Source organism: Amblyomma mixtum, chromosome 3 (assembly GCF_055824585.1).
Source record: "Amblyomma mixtum isolate Tamu chromosome 3, ASM5582458v1, whole genome shotgun sequence".
Classification (NCBI taxonomy): Eukaryota; Metazoa; Arthropoda; class Arachnida; order Ixodida; family Ixodidae; genus Amblyomma; species Amblyomma mixtum.
In genome coordinates this window covers 154,653,328-154,674,834 of record NC_143014.1, presented here as the reverse complement: position 1 = coordinate 154,674,834, position 21,507 = coordinate 154,653,328, and the positions used below count along the sequence as shown (strand labels likewise).

General features: G+C 48.4%; 1 protein-coding gene across 2 annotated transcripts in view; it reads left to right on the top strand.

Annotated features, from left to right (window-relative positions):
* Positions 1 to 21,507, top strand: part of LOC149352434 (uncharacterized) — a 180,654-nt gene that overhangs the window by 75,608 nt on the left and 83,539 nt on the right. The window contains exon 1 of one of the 2 annotated variants that reach the window (XR_016290794.1): positions 19,193 to 19,263. The exons of the other annotated variant lie outside the window; for it this stretch is intronic. The gene's annotated coding sequence lies outside the window, so the exon portion shown is untranslated. Of the gene's footprint in view, positions 1 to 19,192; positions 19,264 to 21,507 lie in introns of those variants that run through there. 2 annotated transcript variants of the gene reach the window in all.

Genomic DNA, 21,507 nt, shown 5'->3' with positions numbered 1-21,507 from the left:
TTGCCGCCGCGGTGGCTCAGTGGCTATGGTGCTCGGCTGCTGACCCGAAAGACGCGGGTTCGATCCCGGCCGCGGCGGCTGGAATTTCTTTGGAGGAGAAATTCTAGAGGCCCGTGTACTGTGCGATGTCAGTGCACGTTAAAGAACCCCAGGTGGTCGAAATTTCCGGAGCCCTTCACTACGGCGTCTCTCATAGCCTCAGTCGCTTTGGGACGTTAAACCCCATAAACTAAACTAAACTAAAACTGCCTATTGTGGGCTGCCGCAGACTGCAGAACAAACAGCTGATCTCGCTCGCACCCGTATACGTCGGCGATGACAACGCGAGCATGTGCCTTCGGTGCACCATGTCCTGTGTAGGCTTAAAGAAATCCTCAAAAGCATGCGATGAGCAATCACAGTCTAACGTGTTTGAGTCGACACCACATCGGAGGGAAAAATTCCACGTGCGTTGCTCATCAAACGACACGCCGCACTCTCTGATTATCGCGTGTTTGTTCACTACGCAGTAAGTATGACTGGTACGACCGCAGACGATCGACCCTGCATGACTCTGCTGTGGTCGTTGCGAATTGTACATTCGTGAACTGCTTCCTCAGTGGCGTAAGCAGAAACAAATCCGGATACGTTCCGCTGTAGTCAGTCGCCCGCCGGCTCTTGCTGCCGGCAAGGAATGCACGCGTAATCTCGACAAAAGTGCATATCAGCTTATTGAACGTTAATCTAGAACAAATTAAGCGGGTGTACTGTACAAATTTAGCTGCGTATCGTATCTGTAACGCTACAGCTTTACCGTAGAGCTAGGGCTAGCACTCGGATGAAAGGCGCTACAATCCGGCCTTGCATGTCGCGCCTCGCGTACCGCGTGTGCTTGCATGCGACATGATGCATGCGTACAGTGCTTCTCAGATATATTAAGCTTTTGTAGTAGAAGGCCCGAGCATCAAGCTGTGCGGCAGTTGGCGACGTCCGAATCAGCACTCACCTCAGCTGCCGTACAGGACAACTGTGTGGCCAAATATATGCCCGCACAGATGCCTCGAGCAATGTGCTCGTGAGGGATTTTCATAAAGGACATGTTTCAATCCATCAAGCATTTCTCAAAGAATGCCCTCCTTTCCAATGCGCAGAAAGCAATGAAGACCACGTTCTCGTATCGTACTCAGCTAGCGCCTCGATCGCCAATCCCGTTCACCACATGCATGTATGTGCGCGTCTGAGCTCGCACTCGGAGCTGGAATCTGCGGCCGCTCTCGTGAAAGGCTTCGAACGCCATCGCAATATCAGCCTGGCGCACGAAATTAAGAGCCGAAATGTTTTGTGAATCAGAACTATGCGATCGTAATATGAAGCGAGCATTTGTGCTTGCGAGGTGGTAGACGATCGAAATACTATCACACACACGCACACGCACGCGAAACAAATAAACAGAGAACTATCGCAAAAGGCGTCACTGCAGGCGACACAGATGGTGTGCACCGTGGTCTAGTCTAAATAAGCGCCTGCGTCGCGCTATGGATCGAACAAAATATCGCATGAAGAACCGCGGTATTTCTGTAGTCCATACAAAAATGGTCGCGCCCGCTTCCCGCTACCATACCACCTCTCCGTCGTCTGCTAGTTGCCCGAGCGCTGCCAGCACAAAATCGTCCTGGCGAGTCTGGCTGTCCGCTGGCAGCCCGAAACCGCCCAGCCAGAGAAAAACGAACGCGTTCTGGGCAGCCACCGGAAGTGCGCGGAACAGCCAGAGAAAATCAAGTGCCTGGTTCCGCGCTCTGGCAACCCCCGGGCAACCCGCAGGCAGTCAGAGCTAGGTGAATAATCGAAGGGCCCACTGTGATTGCTCGAGTTAATCGGGAGAGTGGAGTACTGGCCACCGTGGTAGTACTCGTATGCAACTTCAACCAAACCTCAAAAAACAACGCAAATTTGTGGACTTGCTAAACGTGAGGGTGGGCCTCTACTTGACCACCCGCCGTGGACCTGCGTCCACGGACCAGAACACATGCATCAATCTAGCGTTCCACAACCAATTAGCAATTACGAACGCAAGTGTGTAAATTGTCACTACAGTAATCAAAAAGCAATGGTGGTCACAATGAACAGCGAACCACAACCGCAACCAGAAGTGGACGGCTATACTAGTTTTCGGACATGCATGCGATGCTTTAAGTAAACAACACAAAATGCTTCTCAATCGACCTATAATAAATGCCTCTGTCTCAGTCAGTCGCTACACATGCACAAAAAAATGCATAAACACATATAAGAGAAGAGAATACGCTTAATGCTGACCCATTCCCGCCATATCAGTTATATTGATCGTCCTCGTAATTTTTGAAACCATCTCCCTTGAATTAGAGGAAAAGGTCCCTGCGGGCGGATAGAGGCAATCTGACGAGGGTGCTTAATTACGCATGTATTGGTCATTTCGTTCGCTGCATGGTTTTCTTAAGACAATGTCTTGTATGTGCGGCTTCTCGTCGCTACAGGACGTTCATAAATTTTCGTACCAAAAAAAGTAGCCCAGAGAGCACAAACCCGACGCATCGACTTGATTCAGCGCCAGATGTACCCACGGAAACAAGTTAGTAATATTGTAGGCAGTAATATATTGCATTCAATGGCATATTAGCATTGCTCCTTACAGCCACCGCGGTGGCTCAGTGGTTATGGCGCTTGGCTGTTGACACGACAGACGCGGGTACGAACCCGACCGCGGCGGTCGAATTTCGATGGAGGCAAAGAGGCCCGTGTACTGTGCGATGTCAGTGCACGTTAAAGAACCCCAGGTGGTCGAACTTTCCGAAGCCATTCACTACGGCGTCCCTCATAGCCTGAGCCTCTTTGGGATGTTAAACACCCATGAGCATGAGCATTGCCCCACCTTATTTTCTGTAAAGTTTCTTCTGTCTATTAACGCGAACATCTTCCTAGCAAAATCATGATATGGAGACGGCAGGACACACTTTTCTACGTGGGTCCCATCAGCGATGTAATTTTAGCAAATACAATTCTAATGCATCGAGTAATCGATGCGTGTAGAGCAGTGATGAATTCCGATCGATTATTCGAATAAATCAAATAAGCGCGGCCCCTCGAACGACGCATGTGCATGAAACAGCGGTGAAATTCTCCTAACACTATTTTGCAATCAGATGAAACATTAGCTGATTCCAGCTGCGTAAGTCTGTGATACCTGAGCCCCGAAGGAATTTGTGAGTCTTGCTTTGGTCACGGCCTTCGAACGTCGCACAGCTGTAAACCTATACTTGAGCAACGTGCTTTTTCTTTATAATTGGAACATCAGCTGAAGACAAAATATTATCTGGGAAATAACTGAGCCGTCACATGCGTGTGCCGCGTTAGGTTTAGGTTTTTGTACTGTGTTCAAAAGTGATCAGAACATCGTTAGGAAGTCTGCACGCATTTTTCTTTGCCGCACAAATACCGAGCTTTGGAAAGAAAGCTGTCAGACAACTATAAACCTTTCCACCGAGCGAAGGTGATGTCCAAACGCCACCACTCTGGACAGTGAACCAGCAGCATGAACATCTTCGAATGCGCGGACGGTGTTGCTGCATATAGACTAACGTCTCCTGCACTTGCAATGCCTTTCAGACCCCCCACTTGTCACTGAGAGCAGCGCGGACGCCCCGAGATGTGGCGGTCATCCGCGATTTGGCGCGTTGCGATGGGAGCGTCCCTCTGGCTGCAGCGCTGCGCGGAGCTTTCTATTGGCGATTTTCGCGAAGATGACGCCATGCTGAGGCGCCGCCGCGAATAAGACCAAGAAGAATAGGCGGTGTTGGAGTTGAGGGTTCAGGACAGGAGTGCCGCTGAGCGAAGAGGTAGATGGCGAAAGGAGAATAGGTGGTTAGAGACTGAAGTGAGGCTCCAAAAGAGGCTCTATGGGAGGTTTGAAGTGAGCTCAAAATGAGGCGAAGTGAGCTGATCTGCCGCATTCGTTCTCGACATTTATAGCCTTCTCGTTCCCCAAAGTCCCTAGGTTGAGGACGCCCACGCCGGGGTGGGAGGGGCCCAGATCACAAACAACACAAACTTGTGCGCACAAACACGCCACTGCACTTAGGGCCACGCCCACGTCACATGTTGAGTCTGAGGGAGAGAAGGTTGTCGTCGAGGTAGCGTTGACTGGTAGGTGATGGCCTCCGGCCAGTCGAAGGTTTCTGCGGGTCACCGACATCTGCTGATAATCAAAGACACCCGCCGCTCGAGGCCGGACGCGAGGTCACGAAAATGCCGAAAGTGGTTCCCCGTGCCTGGAGACGTTCGCGTGGGTCGGAGATGATGTCCGCCAGCTTGTCGCGGTGCTTGGCACGCCTCAGAGCCACAGAAAACGAGGCCCTTTGTTCCCCGGCATGGCTACGGCAAATGGGGAAGATAACGTTCGTCTCCCCGAGGCGGCGGCGGCGTTCTACACGTGCAGGCACTTCAAAAAGGGGGTCTGGTTTTGGTCCTGCATTCCAACCGGGCAAACTCCGTAATTGAAGCCAGCTGTCACCTGGGTCCTCTCAGTGCGTGCGGTCCATGGCGGCAGGCCCGAAAGTAATCACGCTGAAGTCGCTCGCAGCCATATACAGTGGAAACAGGTGTGCTGGCTGGTTCCAAACGAGACCCGCTGGCGTCGATCTTAATAGCTCCTCCGCGGCCCGGAAAATCTCGAATGGCCAGCGTTCCCCACCGCTGGGCAGGAAGAGATGGGCTCGCGTCCACGTTGATATCTTGGCTTGCAACATCAACTCCCAAGGCAAACACAAAACACCAAACCACCAACAAAGGAAAGCACAGATGGGACGTTCCAAACAACAAAGCACCGCTCCACGCGCAAGCGCTTGGAATTCACTCAAGACCCACCAGGCTTCCTTTTAGTTCCAAACAAAATCCTGCTCCAGAATACTGACCCCTCAATTTTGCCCGAATTTAGGGTCAAAGCGAGCGTCCGCGTCACATCTGAGGTTGCCATAGACAGACTGCCACGTTGTACGATAAGCGGTGGTGTGTCAAAGCCCACAAATTTTGAATAGAAACTCCATTCCGTATCAATCAAGCTCTGATCCCCAATACCACCCGAATATCGAAAGTCTGCTTAAAATTTTGGCCCACGCTCAGTTTAATCCTCTGGCTCTTTTCAAAGAACCTTGATCGCTCGAGACTGAGAATCAACTGCTCCAGTTAAACTCACAAAAATGCGACTGCTCATCAAAATCGGTACTCATTCCAGTACTGACGCAAAACTTCTCTTAAACTCATTGTGTCAGGCACCATAACCTATACACAAAGCTGCCACAGCTGTCCTCTACAAAATTCTGCGCCTTCACTTCATTCCGTTAATCTCAGAATACCACAATCGGCTGATTAACCACTCGCCAGTAAACAAGAGTACGCAGATATGCACAGCCATGCGCACTTTCTTGGCCTTTGCAAGGCATTAGCTACACTGCCGTTAATGTAGCAACAAGACCTTGGTATCTCAACCAAGTCTGACATGTCTGAGTCTACTATCGATACAAAAGAAACCTGTGCCAACCTTCAAACACAGCAAGACTTGAAAGCTCTGAACAGTTCCAACTATCCAAACAGCACATGGTCTACTCAGGAATCTTCGCTAAACTCCTGCAAGTGCTCTCATAACGTCGTAGCGTGTCAAATTAACACTCGCAATTCCTAACTCAGACTTTAATCTTTATCTCAATTTTAAGAGAAAACACAGTAACATTCGTCAAGTCCAAATCTTTAGCCCAAACAAAGTAGCCTTTCCCTTCTCGATTTAGCCCACACAAAAGAAAGAACAAAAAACCAGCTACTTCGAATGGCTACGCAGGGGTGAAAGCTGACTCACCTCCGCCGCGTTGAAGTGATTAGCCCTTCAGACGCGCCCTCTGGGGTCGCGCTTTGACTGATGACACTGCTGTCATTTCGTTACAAAAGGCTCCTGAAAAAAGCCATCTACGACTTCCTCTGTCGTCTCCGCGCCCTCTCGACACGCTCAGAAAGCCTTGGTAGGGCATGCAATGTCGAGAACCGGCACTTGGCGACGCACAGCGACCAGCGCGAGAAGCTGTTCTTTGTTCTCGCCCCCAGCACGAAGCTCGGCTACCCTTTCGCCCTGCGCGCTTCCCGGAATCCAGTGCCGAAAGTGAAGGACGCATCCTTCTTTTCAATTGCGCTCGGTGAACATGCCTGCGTGCGGGGTCTCTGTTTCTCAATCCCTGTGCTCGCATGCGCTGAGGGTCGCGCAACCTAGCGCATTCCGGTCTCTTGGGCCGCTTTGCCTTTTCCCTTGCCGCCTTCTTGTCAGGTACGGGTTGTCTGGGTTTTCCCGCAGGCCGATGCCCTTTGAAAACCCCCCCTTTTTCTCTGCTTGGAAGATGCGGTCTTCCCTTTCTGTTACTGCGGTCCGGTTTACAACAATCCACGCGTGTCGGCTGACCAGTAACTTTAGCCGCAAGCTTGCGAGCTCTAATGCGGGAAGGCTTCTCTTTCCCTTCTGCCGCATTTTCATCTGGTCTAACACTAGCACCTGTCCGCACACGTGAATTTAGGGCCTGACATTTCAACCTTTTCTTTTTTGTCCTTGCCCTTTTCCTTTTTCTCTTTGGACTTTCCGCGTGCACCACCTGAGCCAAGACTGTTTCCTCCAGCCCTTTACATGCATCGCGTGATCCTTCATTAGTCACAAAATTGACCTCTTTGCCTTCGCAACAGATGGTCATCTCTACAGAGCTGACAGACGGACCTTCAGCTGCCCCGGAAATGAGCAGTTCGCTCCCCTGAAGGTAGTCCTCCGCAGCTGGCTTATCACTCACAGTGCTTTCCTCTGAAACGCACTGCTCATCTACAATCGGGCTCTGGTCCTTTGTCTCAGCATGGCGTTCAATACTGCGTTCCAACCCAACAGCAGTTCCACACTCTTCATACGCCAGCTTCACCGACGTAGCCACAACCCTGACTTGGTCACTCACGCTCTTAGTGGTTTCCTCTGAAACGCACTGCTCATCTAGAATCGGGCTCTCGTCCTTTTTCTCAGCATGGCGTTCAATACTGCGTTTTAACCCAACAGCAGCTCCACACTCTTTATTCGCCAGCTTCGCCGAGGTAGCCACAACATTGGCTTGTTCACTGACGCCGCAGTGACGCTTTAACGCACAGTTGCCACGATTCTCAATCACTAAAGGGCTTCCCTTTGTTTCCTTTTCGAAACGTCTACCTTTGGGGAAGTTATCCCTTTCACACCCGTGCCGGTTAGTCGCCTTTACAGGCCCCTTTCTAGCGTCCTCGCGCTTAACTAAATCGGCCACGGTTCCTACTCTCACTGCACAGCCTCTCTTCGGAGCTCTCTCTATTCTAAACCGCGGGTGCCGGTTAGACTCCGTTTCTCGGCCCTTATTCGCAGGTTTGCGACTACCTGACTGTGCGACGGTCTGTTTGGCTAGCTTGGGAAGTCTCTCTTGGCTCGGCTTTGTCCGACGCCATCCATGCCCTCTCCACTCGTTTTCTGAACGAGCTCTAGCGGAGTTACACTTAGCTAACTCGGAGACGGTCTCTGTAGCCTCTCTATTTTGGCCGTGCTCTGTCGTGTGCCATCCATGCCGGTTTTGCGCCATTTCGCAATCCTGTATTATGGCGTCATGTCTCTCTAACTCGGCGATGGACTGGAACATTGAAGGCCCTGTCTGGACGGAGATAGCGTCACTCTTTGCCACTTCGTCCCCATTAAGCCCGTTGAGTTTTGCGAGCCGCCTTTTCTCAGCCTCGAGTTTAAGCTCTTTTAGCTCCGCTGCTAGTTTCTGCATACGCTCTTCCCGAGCTCTTCTACTTTCCTGTAGCTGTGCCTCTAGCCTCACTCTTTCCGCTTCCTCAGCGCTTTTACGCTCCTGTAGCTGTGCTTCCTCAGCTCTTTTACGCTGCTCTTCTTTTGCCCACTTCTGCATATTATCCCAAGCAATTTCAAAATCATCCTCTTCCTCCGTTTCCAAATTTTGGATTGCCTGGACAATATCCGAATCTTTCGCTCTTTCCTCCACATCCACTCCTAACTCATCGCACAAGAACAACAGTTCTGTCCTCGACAACCTCGTCAGGTCCACGGTCGCTGCTTTCAAATATTGGCTTTGCTCGCTCATGGTGATTCTGAGCAACTACCCCTGTGCTACAGACATACAAACACCGATCAACCAGCAGTTCAAATTATTAACCCAGAATTTGAAGCCTGGAGGATCCAAAGCAAAAACCAAACACTCACCCGCAGATGCAGCACCATGTCACCAGGTTCATCACACCGCTGCCAACCAGTTGTTGGAGTTGAGGGTTCAGGACAGGAGTGCCGCTGAGCGAAGAGGTAGATGGCGAAAGGAGAATAGGTGGTTAGAGACTGAAGTGAGGCTCCAAAAGAGGCTCTATGGGAGGTTTGAAGTGAGCTCAAAATGAGGCGAAGTGAGCTGATCTGCCGCATTCGTTCTGACATTTATAGCCTTCTCGTTCCCCAAAGTCCCTAGGTTGAGGACGCCCACGCCGGGGTGGGAGGGGCCCAGATCACAAACAACACAAACTTGTGCGCACAAACACGCCACTGCACTTAGGGCCACGCCCACGTCACATGTTGAGTCTGAGGGAGAGAAGGTTGTCGTCGAGGTAGCGTTGACTGGTAGGTGATGGCCTCCGGCCAGTCGAAGGTTTCTGCGGGTCACCGACATCTGCTGATAATCAAAGACACCCGCCGCTCGAGGCCGGACGCGAGGTCACGAAAATGCCGAAAGTGGTTCCCCGTGCCTGGAGACGTTCGCGTGGGTCGGAGATGATGTCCGCCAGCTTGTCGCGGTGCTTGGCACGCCTCAGAGCCACAGAAAACGAGGCCCTTTGTTCCCCGGCATGGCTACGGCAAATGGGGAAGATAACGTTCGTCTCCCCGAGGCGGCGGCGGCGTTCTACACGTGCAGGCACTTCAAAAAGGGGGTCTGGTTTTGGTCCTGCATTCCAACCGGGCAAACTCCGTAATTGAAGCCAGCTGTCACCTGGGTCCTCTCAGTGCGTGCGGTCCATGGCGGCAGGCCCGAAAGTAATCACGCTGAAGTCGCTCGCAGCCATATACAGTGGAAACAGGTGTGCTGGCTGGTTCCAAACGAGACCCGCTGGCGTCGATCTTAATAGCGGGCACGGATATACGTCGTATGCTCCGTTGTCCGAGTGGTTCGCCGGCAAGTTCGGACGTTGTTTTCAGTTGTGCTGTAAAAATTCATTTTTGTAGTGCTGCTATGCGGGTGTTTGCGCGATAACGAGATAGAAGAACCGATAAGTGCCACTGCGTGAGCTTTCTGTAACCAGCAGTACAGAGATAGCATTGAAACAGGAAGTTTCCACGCTGTAGTAGAACGCTTGCTGGGACATGACAGCGCAGTTCTTATCAGGCACCCAGCCCATACTTCTAAAAGGGTGATTAACATGGGCTAGAAGGACCTACGAGGCGCTGTTTGCTAAGAAATATCGCTGAGCACACAACGGACGCATTTCAAGCGCGGAGAGATTTGTGTCTGGCTGTCTCCTTAATTGCAGGCATTATTGCTGCGTGCGCGTATGGCGATATAGTGTTTAATTATTCGTAGAGAGGAGGAGGGGAGGGAAGATGATGTGATTTCATCGTAATTCCATTCATGTCCGGTTCTTTTTAAGGCGAGATCCTTTAGAGGCTCATGACTCGCCGGCGTGTACGTATACGAAAGTTGTCCCACCCTATCTGTCAGTCAAGCTATGACGTCCTGAACATGGCGTAGTATGTCGTAACATGAAATTAATTGTCACATCTTAGCTGTAAATTAATTAAAAACCGATAACGTCCTTAAAATGGCGCCGTATGTCGTAACACGAAATTAATTAATTAAAAATCAATCAAAATTAGTAAAACTATTCAATAAAAACTGATGACGTCATCGGAATCACGTAGTATGCCGCAACACGAAATGAATTAATCAAAGTAATTAACTAAAGAATAAAAATAAAAAAACTAACAAAAATTGATGACGTCATCAAATGGGGGTAGTATGCCGTAACCGGAAATGTACTGCGCATGCGCGTGACGTAACCTGTGACGTCATCACCACAGTCTATATGGAGCGCCGACCGCCTCTCTGACTCCACCCTGGCAGCTGCCGGCGCATGCGCGTGACCTCACCTATGACGCCATCACCACAGTAACAGGGGCAGCAACAGAGGTGGAAATGGCTTCCGCTTCATCGCACTTTTAGGAAAAGCAAAGTGCCTCCCCCCCCCAGAGTTTTTACGCTTCGATGGTCCCATATCCTCGCTGTCGCTGGAATTAAATGGACGGATGGCAAGAACCAAATGCTATTGGACTAAAAAATATCCTAGCACACTTACATTCGTTAAATGCCTTCACTTTCACGAACAAAGAGCAAAACGTGCAGCCAATTGCTACATAAAGACAGGGAGAGGAAAAAGAAGGCCTCATTGCTCCCGCTTTTCACCTGTACACACGATTAACCAGCTATGTTCACGTTTAAAGTATCACATGGTTCGTAAAGTTTATGAGAACAAAGAAATGCAAAGGGCGCAGCTTTATCAGTTAAAACTGAAGTGGCAGTGACTGCCAAACTTTTCTAGCTTGTTTTCAGGGAAGGAGCATGAAATTCGACTATTCCTTGGGTTTGCTAAGCTCTGAGTTACCGCACTGCGAGCTGCGGTGTGCGCCTTTTCGTTATCCTCTAACTCTTGATAGCTGAGTGTCAACTCCAGTATATACTGCGAAAAAATGTGTGTAAAATTACAGACATTTTACAGAAAATTTCGGTTGCCACACAGAAAATATCTGTTAGCGACTCAAGACGGAAGCCTGATGCTCATAAATTCAACAAATTTTATATATTTTTATTTATTTATTTATTTATTTGTACCTCAAAGGCCCCATTGAAGGGGTATTACATGAGGGGGTAGAATACCCAGCAGTACATTTCTTCGATGGACGATTTGAATGACGAGGAGTCGGTCTGATCCACGATGGCGTTTGGCAGGTCACTCCAGTCCCTTGATGTATGAACTAAAAATGATGACAGATGCGCAGAATTGCGGGCAGGGGGAGGATAGACGGCCTTCCCGTGGTTTGTGCGATTGGAGATGCGATATGCGGAGCTGAATAGACAGTTTTAGCTTAGCGTTTTTGCGGCCAGCGGTGCGGAGCGGGTGAGCGGATGCACCAGCGGAGAGGCGCGCGAGAAAAGAGTTTTAGCCGGGCGGAGCGCCCGTCTTCTCGAGCGCAGTAGAATCGCTTGCTCTGCTGCTCCACCTATTGGTCATAATTCAAGTTAGAGTGAAAATAATATCAATTAAGACTGCTAATAATGCGCTGAAACTGTTTACTAAAGGAAGATTCTGTGTTTTTAGTTAATTATTTGGTAAGTGTTGCGTTTTAGATGTACAAAAGAGGCTGCCATCTTGAATACCCACACACGCCCGCGCGCTCTTACGCACGCTCGCGCGCTGCCTATCGCTCCGCTGGAGAGGACTTCCCAGCGGGCGGAAGCTACGCTCCGTAAAAACGCTGGCCGCTCTAGCGACGTGCGCATGCGCAGTGGCGTCTGCGCTCGCCCGCTCCGCCCCGCTGGCCGTAAAAACGGTCAGCTAAAACTGTCTAATTGAGTTAAGCAATGGATGATAATAGAACTTATGCAACAGACACAGTCTGGAAATTTTTCGGCGGTTCGCTAAGGTGGTGAGATGAGCATTGCGTTTTAGTTCAGTTACACTTACATGATAAGAATAGGCTGAGAAAATGAAACGAGCTGAGCGATTTTCTGTTCTTAAAGCAGCTGCACCCTAAGTATACCAGTCACGTGGCCCTCCGTATTAGAAAAAATTGCTTTAAAAATGCATGAAAGTCATTATAATTCAGTTTGCATACTTGTGCACTAAAACAGCGAGCATAGGCTATTTTCGGCAGTACCTTCACTTTCACGAACAAACTAACAGCACAACGCATTGTGCGATCCTTTGTTTTGCTGCGGTCCTGGTCTCTTCAAGACGATTTACAGCGTCGTATCATAGGGGATGCCATCTTTGGTCACGTGATCATGTTGCCATTCCACGCCTCCTGACTGCTCGGCGCTTGCTTCGTCACGCTTGCCTCGTGGTTAAGTTCCGACGGCCGGTGTTTTGGCTGATACGGTTGTAAATGAGTTATACGGTTTTAAAGTGTGTGACAAAAGCTTCAAAGGGCATGTGAGAACCCCAATTTGATCACTTGAGGCGTGAAAGCGCAAGCTTCATGTCGCGGATAGCCGCTTAGCTTTCCGCCTCTTAGAACCATCGAGTGGATCGCCTGAACGCTTTGCTTCCGCTGAAAGCTTTGCTGAATGCTTTTTATTATCTAAAATAGCAAGAATTAATGCTCCTGAAGTAGCGACAGTCATTGTATTGGGTACATGCAAGCAGGCATCGTTCTAAAACGTTCCCATCGTACGTATTTTTTTACAGCCTGCTAGCGGTGCTTCGGCAACGTAAAGTATTTTCTACTGATTTATTAAACACAGAAAGGCGACAAAAATAAATATGTACGCAAATGTTATCTATCATGGCAGCAACGCTAGCATCAATCAGCCTTCACTAGCTGGCGTGCAGCTCTTTCGAAGAATACGACTATAAAAATGTAACAACACGCGCATGACAACGCGTTTATGCTGCTAAAAGTTCACAATTACTTCAGCCTCACGCAAAAATCGTGGTACGCTCTACGCTCGATTTGCGGACATGAAAATGCTCGAGGTCTCGTTGGTGGTAAGTTATGAGCTTCACTGCGAGCACTGCCCTGCGAGGTCACTTTTAGTGACTGTCTCGCATGGACCGCGAGGAAGGCACAACCAGCTAGCACAGCAGCCGTAACGTAAATGCTTTATTCCGAATATGGTACTCGAAAACCGCGTTTGCGGGAGCAATGTTCAACAGTAGCACTTAATGGAATGTAATACAGGCCGCCGCGGTGGCTAGTGGCTATGGCGCTCGACTGCTGACCCGTAAGACGCTGGTTCGATCCCGGCCGCGGAGGTCGAATTTCGATGGAGGCGAAATTCTAGAGGCCCATGTACTGTGCGATGTCAGTGCACGTTAAAGAACCCCAGGTGGTCGAAATTTCCAGAGCCCTTCCCTACGGCGCCCTTCATAGCCTGAGTCACTTTGGGACGTCAAACCCCCATAAACCAGACCAAACCATGTAATACACGGACTAACGGTAAGCGCTGTCCGCTCGTACGGCTGTGTACTGCGTAATATACAGTAACGGTATGCAGGAGCGCAAGTCGTCGTTCTCTTTTGTTCCTGATTCGGCTTCGGATGTCTCTGTTACTAATCGCCACACAGCTTAACTTGCGAGCAATGCAGTCTCGCTACACAAGCAGACGCAACCGCCAGCCAGCGCCGCCGCGGTGGCTCAGTGGCTATGGTGCTCGGCTGCTGCCCCAAAAGACGTGGGTTCGATCCCGGCCGCGGCGGCTGGAATTTCTTTGGAGGAGAAATTCTATAGGCCCGTGTACTGTGCGATGTCAGTGCACGTTAAAGAACCCCAGGTGGTCGAAATTTCCGGAGCCCTTCACTACGGCGTCTCTCATAGCCTCAGTCGCTTTGGGACGTTAAACCCCATAAACCAAACCAAACCAGCAACCGCCAGCAACAGACAGCGCGCCGTCATGGTTTCGGCAGCGGAACAGCTTGTTCATGCGGCTATGTTGTGGACTTACCGTCGCAGACTTTCCAAGATCGAAACCTTCCTTTCTAGATTAGCTATATAGCGCCGCAGGACGTGTTTGTTGCGTTCGCCCGTTCGGAAAGGGTGCATGGCGAATGAGTGCGAACAGGGGCAGTGAGTCCTCGTACAGTTCGGGGCCGTGAAGCTCGCAGACGATCTCATACCACACCTTTAACTCACTGTCCCAATTTTTGCGATCCACAACACAGCATGTATTTCCTCTGCCTTTCGACATCTTCGTAGAAAGAGCGCATTCGGCAGCCACCCGAGATATTTCTACTGCTGAGTCGTTGCGTTAACGACGGCGACTTACGAGGCCCGTAATGGCGCTGAGTTCCAAGCGCGCCTGTGGCGCCATCGGGTCTCAAATGGAAGAATTGCATGCTGCAAACGGTCTGCACAGCACGTGCGTTTTCTGCATGGTTCTATCGACCGGACTGTTTGCGAAAGAAGGTACGCGGTGCCAGTTCCTCCTATTTGGTGTAGATAATGTGCTGTGTTTTTTTTCATGAATGACTTGTAGCCAGTTGGTACTGCTATTGTGTAGGGAACGCGTAATACTGCCCTACCGAATCTGCCGTCGCCGGACACTGAACAGCACTTATGCTCGCCTGCACGCTAGTCATTGTGGTCGTTACCTTTATCAGATATTTCTTGCGGTGTGGATGCATACACTCATTGACGACGCTATTTAGAAAGGCTCGCCTGCGAGAGGCTACAATTAGGTCGATCAAAGTATATACGCACTCTTGTAATGGGAGTAGAGATGCGTGCGATAGGGAAGGTAACAGAAAAGTGCGTGGCGTTGCAAGCCGTCTGCGTGCCTTTGGCCGCTCTAAGCACGGAGGCAAGTGCCGCCGCAGGCGTGTGTTGCCTACTTGACAATGCAGGGCGGCAGTACACGCCAAAGGCCTCGATCGAAGCGTACTGTCGTTTGTGGAATGGGAACCAGTTTTTTAAATTTGAGGGAACCCCGTCATGCTCACGACCAGCGCGCGACCCACAGTGCTACCCTTCCGAGAGTAGACTTTCATATGCCCCACAACTTCCAGCTGATGCGTTCACAACAATAGCTGTAACACTGACTCTGGGGTGCTCCAGTTAGCGAGATGGGCCTTAATAGTTGGTTGCTACAGGTAAATTTATAAAGTTCGCTTTTTGATACCTAATCTTGGTACCTCAGATAGCGGTTGCAAACGACTACAGGGTTAGATTCATGCGTTATTAAAAGACCCGCCTACGATTTAACTTTGACTTTGTGCCTTTGGGCCACTTTCTGTCATTGTTGTCGAATTATATTGGTTATGAATTTATTCCATGACCTAAATGGGGTAGATAGTCTTAGTAAGATAATCTTGAGCCAGTTCTTTCCTTCCAGCAGAGCCATCAAAGTTATGGATTTTAGGCAGCGGAACAAAGGAGAAGCCCGCAAGGAGCAGCGCGGCCTGGCTACCCTCTGCGCTAATGATTCCACTTCAAAGTTTCATGTTTGCAATGTTACGTGGGCTGTTTTCTTCAAATAAACTTGACTTTGCCCGAACCACCTGGTGTCATAATGCATGTTTAACGGACAAGAATAACAAAATACGACAAAAAATAGTCGAACAGAAAATACAATGAGCCAAAAGCAGAAAGAGTGAGAAAAAATCAGAAAACGAAAACCGAAAACAGACTTTTCACAAATATTTTCTGTAACTAAAAACAGAAAACGTTTGTGAAAAAAAAACAAAACAGAAAAGCTCAAAACAGAAAACACAACACTACATACATTTTTTGGCAATGCAGCAGCCAGAAAATGTCTATTTTTCAAAAAAACATTTTTGCAGTGTAGAGCACTGAGAGGAGCTTATGACGAAAGGTGGTGCATAGAGAAGCCGACAGACGGACGAAAACGTAAGGACGGGCGTCACCTTTAACGCTCGTCCTTGTGTTTCTATCCGTCCGTCTTTTTTCCCTACGCGCTACTTCGCTACTTTTCACCTTGAAAGTCCACAGTCTTTTCTAGCTTTCCGTATTAATTACGCTAAATGAGGTTGCTGATGCATGCATGCGTGGTAATGAGAGAATGCTTGCAAGCTGCGACATGCATGCGTTTCACACGAAATGCCGTAGCGATTATGGACGGAAGAGATAACAGACTAAACCCTCGAAAATAAAAGTGATGTTATAGCTCGTGTCCATGCAGCTGGAAAGCAGTTGATCACCATGACATTCCGCGTGTTCCTCGCTTGTTATTCGTTCCTAATACTAGAGAGGCGTTAAACAATTATGGCGCGATGGTGGATGCACTACCATGTCCTGTCATCTGATCCACGAATTATTCCACTACCAAAGTCCTGCCACAGAGAGGGCAAATTTTTCGTCTCACACTGACTTGTTGTAAACGGAAAGCTTGATAATATGATGTTTTTAGCCCGTTCGCATCGGTACCATTAACGACAGCGGCAAGGTAAACTTTTTGAGCGCGCGCACCTTCATGATCAAAGCCATGCTCAGTGGTGCCAGCGAAGCTTACGGTAGCAAGGAAGAGTTGAAAAGCCGATCAGCCCGTGCATTCTACTTCTCCATGCAAACATGTCCGCACTGATCATCAGCGGATATTACCGGACTAAAAATTCCCGCACCGAAACCGCCGGTAAAGCAACCTCCGCGGTCGCAGCAGAGGATAGGGAACATGCACCAAGGGCACTAATGGGGCTTACTAGAGCTCGAAGCACAACAAAAGAAAAAAGGTTTGCAGTCACAATGGGATGGACAATATCTTTATCTTTATTGATCTTAACATTTGCTTGGCTTCTTTTAGAAAAAAAAAAGCTCGCAGAAAAAGTGCGAATAGCTTAGGTGAATTTATTGGAGTGCCAACTTTTCTTGGCCTAATAACATTTTGGAGTGGTGCCCTTGGCAAAAAAGATCTACAACCTATCATTAAATAGCAGCAATTGTCTATCACGACGCAAACATAATGAAGTGAGATGGGGCACGTACTAATAGCTCAGCCTGCATGAAGCACAGCACAAAATCAAGGCAAAGCAAGCTTCAAACATTTCGCCGCAGTCCCGTAATGGCCCAAGCATAGCGACGTTGCTGTCTCCCGCCCGATTTTTAACCAAGCAGTTAACGGCGCACATCGTTTCCTAGAAGTGTTCTTCGATAAATAGTTAGGCATGGAGCAGCTGCCTTGCGCTCCCATTTGGCTAGCTACGTTTACTGACCGTCTGGGCGAGCACACTAATCCCCAGGGGAATTGTCGCATTAAGCAAGCAGAATTCCCAGCCAGTAGAGCGGCCGGTTGGTGTTGAAGCCTTTTGCAACGCACCCTACTCTCGCCATAGTCGTTTATTTACCGAATTACCGCTGGCGTGCCGCACCAGTGTGGCTGCTTAGCGCCGCCAGGGTCAGCGTGCCTGAACTCTCCGTGTGTTTCCCGGTAACGTCAGTGCAAAAGCTAATCGACAACGGCGCAGTGCCACTATACATCACCGGTGCCACCGATAGCGGTGCGCGTGGCGTCGTTCTGAGAGGGAGCCCGCGTGCTGCTTCCAGACGTTGTTCGGGGCAGCTAGAGCGCCGATAGTCTCCACTCCAGGGACCGGTAGGTGTTACTGAAAGCTGTAAACTTGCCGCACTAGGGCGCGCTATCGAGCGGAACCGCTCCGCTTTCGAAACACCGATGGTCCCCTGGGGAATATAATCCAGCATTGATAAACACAACTCATACAAATGCTAAACAACAAAAAAAAAAAAAAAACTTGAAGGTCTTATTCACTGTCTTCCTCCGCCACACAGCGTCTTGCAAGCGACCTGGGGCCACCCCGCTGCCCTTACGCGCTTTTCCAGCGCCCGCTTGAAGGGCTTCGCATTTTATTGGCCAGCTGAAGCAAAGTTGAGCATGCTACAATGTAATCATTCCCATGCTTTCTCTCCCCAAAGAGTGTGCACATTTTGAAAAACGTTTTTGTTCTTCATTGGTAATTGATTTTATTTGACCGACAGAGTATTATGTTGATCGCTGTTTCCCACATTTTTAATAGACAGCGAAACGCTCGCCTGTTTTATAAAACACATGTTCAAGGCTCAGTCCTCGACTGCGATGGTTCCCACGGTTTTAGTACCTGCTAGCAGTGGGCTGTGTGCGTTCTGGTCGGGAGTTCAGTTTGCGCGCCGGTGATTGAGGTTAATTATTTTTTAGTGCATGGGAGCTCTTCTCCGATCCTAATTCACTCAAGCAGCTAGCAGTTAGTAGTTGTGCTTCAGGATAAATATGTAAAAAGAAAACAGAAACTGCAAAACACAACATACTTAGACTAAAATGATTAATGTCGACTAATAATCGCTCAATACTCCTCAAATTTTTGTCTTACGACAGACAGAAAGTAGACAGTAAAAAAACGTGTTGCACGTATATCAGCCTTCTTTTTGCTTCAGCAGTCAATGAATAACAACGCAGTGTTTAAATGGTTCTTCGCCTTGGCATGTACACCCCACGAAACCACGCGTTGCGTGAAGAAAAAAATCGAGGAATTTGAAACCACAGCTCTGGCTCAAAAAAATATCAGTGACCAAGAGGGATGTGCCCGACAAAAAGAAAAACCTGACTGAATTTTTTCGTCACATAATTAATAATTTCCAAGCGAAGCTGCGACAAAATCGTTTTAGTAACGAAGGCTCGCGGTTTTCTCTGGGACTGACTTTTTTCTTTTTTTGAATGCACAGGAACTGTTAAGTTGGCTTGCTTGAGTACGCAGAATCTTTTTTGTAATGCACATGGGAGGGAGACAAAACTGTTTATATTTTTGTTTTTTTTTTAAATGTATTTATACAGGAGCCCGCGCGAAAAACCTTTTAAGAGCACGAAAATCAGCGGCGAAGCGGCGGAATATGTGGTAGGAAGGCATTGCCTGAAAGCTTCACAATCCTCTTTCTTTCCCTTTACCATAATCATTTTTGTGAAGGCCCCATTGACGCCTATGAGCATGTTTTCAATGCTCTTTTTTTTTCTGAACGTGAATTGGCTGCAGTTTGCTCAGATTACAAGTCATATGTTTACTGGTTCCATCAGCTGCTCTGTTCTAAGCCCACGCCAAGCCAGCAACAGATCACGCTTGCGCGCCGCGCTCGCTGTCTGACTAGCAGGAGAAGCTGGTGCAGAGGTTTTCCGTATCTATTGCAACACTATTCCATGAAGTAATAGGACAGTACGGGGACGCAGTTTCAGAATGCAGCACATGAGTTTCACGAAACGACCGAATTCACGTGCTTTTGAAACTTCTTTGGTTCTACTTTGGTTCCTCGAATTTCCCGGGTGTCCCCGAGCTTACACTGTGTCGCCATCTGTGTGAGGCCAGGAGAAAAGCTCTCTGGCTTGTGGCTGAACGCCGTAGCAGCGGCAGCGGCGCCTGTGTGCTCTTGTCCAGTCAACCGTGTCTGGTATTGTCTGGCTTGTGGCTGAACGCCGTAGCAGCGGCAGCGGCGCCCGTGTCCAGTCAACCGTTCTGGTATTGTTGCTTCAATACAGTATTGATCAGTACAGTGCAGTTCAATACATGTGACGATACTGCATCTGTCTAACTCTTCTGCAGTACTTCCCTTTGTTGTATTGATTAGCTGTTCAAATATACGCCTTTATGATGCGATAAGAATACTCCAGGAGACCATAGCATCCGCTTAACCTGTTATATTTATCTAACTTGCATGTGAGCGTCGTACAGCGAAAACAAGCGTTGCTACGAAGTCTTTTTGAAAAGGTTCCGGCTAAAGGCTTCGTTGTACAGACTCGGTACATTTTCTCCCGGGTCAGTGGCGGTCCCAGCGATTGGTTCTAGGGGGGGGGGGGGGGGGCGGAATGACTTCCGTATGCAAAAAAAGAAAAAAAAGAGAGAAAACGATTTTTTTTTTACTCTCTATTCGTAGAACAATTTCTGTGCACTTTGTTGTTACAAAATCAATGGCGAACGATAAGATGTTATACCATAACTCATGCTTTGAATGCTAACGGTTACGTGAACAATGCTCATATGTAATTCATATCTATTTATGATTTATGTATGAATATTGCTCACGTAACCATTATCTTATATAATTCATATATATTTACGCGGCGGTCGAATTTCGATTTAGGAAAAATTCTAGCGGCCCGCGTCCTGTGCGATGTCAGTGCACGTTAAAGAGCTCCAGCTGGCCGAAATTGCCGGAGCCCTTCGTTACGGCGTCCCTCATAGCTTGAGTCGCTTTGGGGCGTTATACCACTATGAAGTACACAAACAAAACAGATATTTTTATCTCACATTATTTCAAATTGAATAATAGTGCCAGTCATGAAGCGCAAAAGTAACTGTGAGGTCACGGCAGGACCACGATACCTCGACAGTCACGTACGAATTGAACTCGTATAACAACCTGTTATATAACTAATACTCTTGTAAGAGAGTATCAGCTTGCATGACTTACTATATCAGTAGGAAACTGGTGTGAAAAATGGCAAATGTCTTTAATTAAATATTGTTAAGTGTAAGGTCATGCATACCACATAGCTACTTTATCTGCGGTTCTCGTTTACATGCTACTAAAGCATACAAATATCTTGGATTGCACCTGTCTGACGATCTTTCGTGGTCAAGGCACATCAACCACACCCCTGCAGCATCCAGCCGATCCCTTGGCTATCTTCAACGCTCAATGAAGTTTGCCCCAGCCCATGTAAAATTACTAGCCTACATCACATTAATGCGCCCAAAATTAGATCATACAGCCGCCATTTGGAACCCACATAAGGAATTCCTTTCTGAGAGCATAGAAGCTATCAAAATCACGCGATTAGATTTGTTCATGCCGATTATTCATCCTACACATGTGTAACCGATCTTAAGAAGTGATCCAGCTTGCCATTATTAAAGCACCGTCGAAAACTAGCCAGTTTAGCCCTTTTTCATCGTTTCTACTACTCCCTGTTAAGCTTCCCTGTTTTCAGCTCGACACAAAAACAGTCAACAGGTGTCATACCCTTACCCAAAAACACAAACATATGCGCAGGCTTTCTTCATCCGAACAGCAAAAGATTGGAACGGCCTTCCCAATGCCGCTGTAATAATAGAAGAAACGCTTGCATTCAAAGATAAGCTTAAATCTTTAGACACATTTTAGGTTTTCGTGTACCTTTCCGCTCTAACGCTGACCTATTGCACTTTGTTTTACTATGCTGTTGTTACTGTTCTGTAATACGTTATTGAATTCTTACCCACCGCTCAGCGCTTCTTCCAGTTTTTTATTCTTGTCTTGTTTTTCTTTTGTATTCGAAAGCATTTGAGCGTTGTGCATTTTGATTTTCTGAGCTGTTTGCCTGTTTAATTTGTATTTTGAACCTTGATGTTGGCATTGTACAGAATATGTTCGTTTTTTGTTAATATTTCTGTAAAACCCACCTCTCATGTAATGCCCCTTGTCTGGGGTCATTGGTGGACGGAAATAAATAAATCAATAAATCTGTAGAACATAGAATTAAGTGAAATAAGGCATCTAAAACGGTGAACGTACAAAGTAGGGGACTACCTGGCGCATCACAGACGAAAAAGCTTTCCATTTCTACGTCAAAAATCACTTTTCGCCCAATGAGAGCCCTAAAACGAACGTTCGGGAAAATGTACAAAGGCTTTTTTTGTGGGGGGGGGGGGGGGGGGGGAAGGAGAGCACCCCCCCCCCCCCCCCCCTTCCCTTAGGACCGCCACTGTCCCGGGTACGTGGGA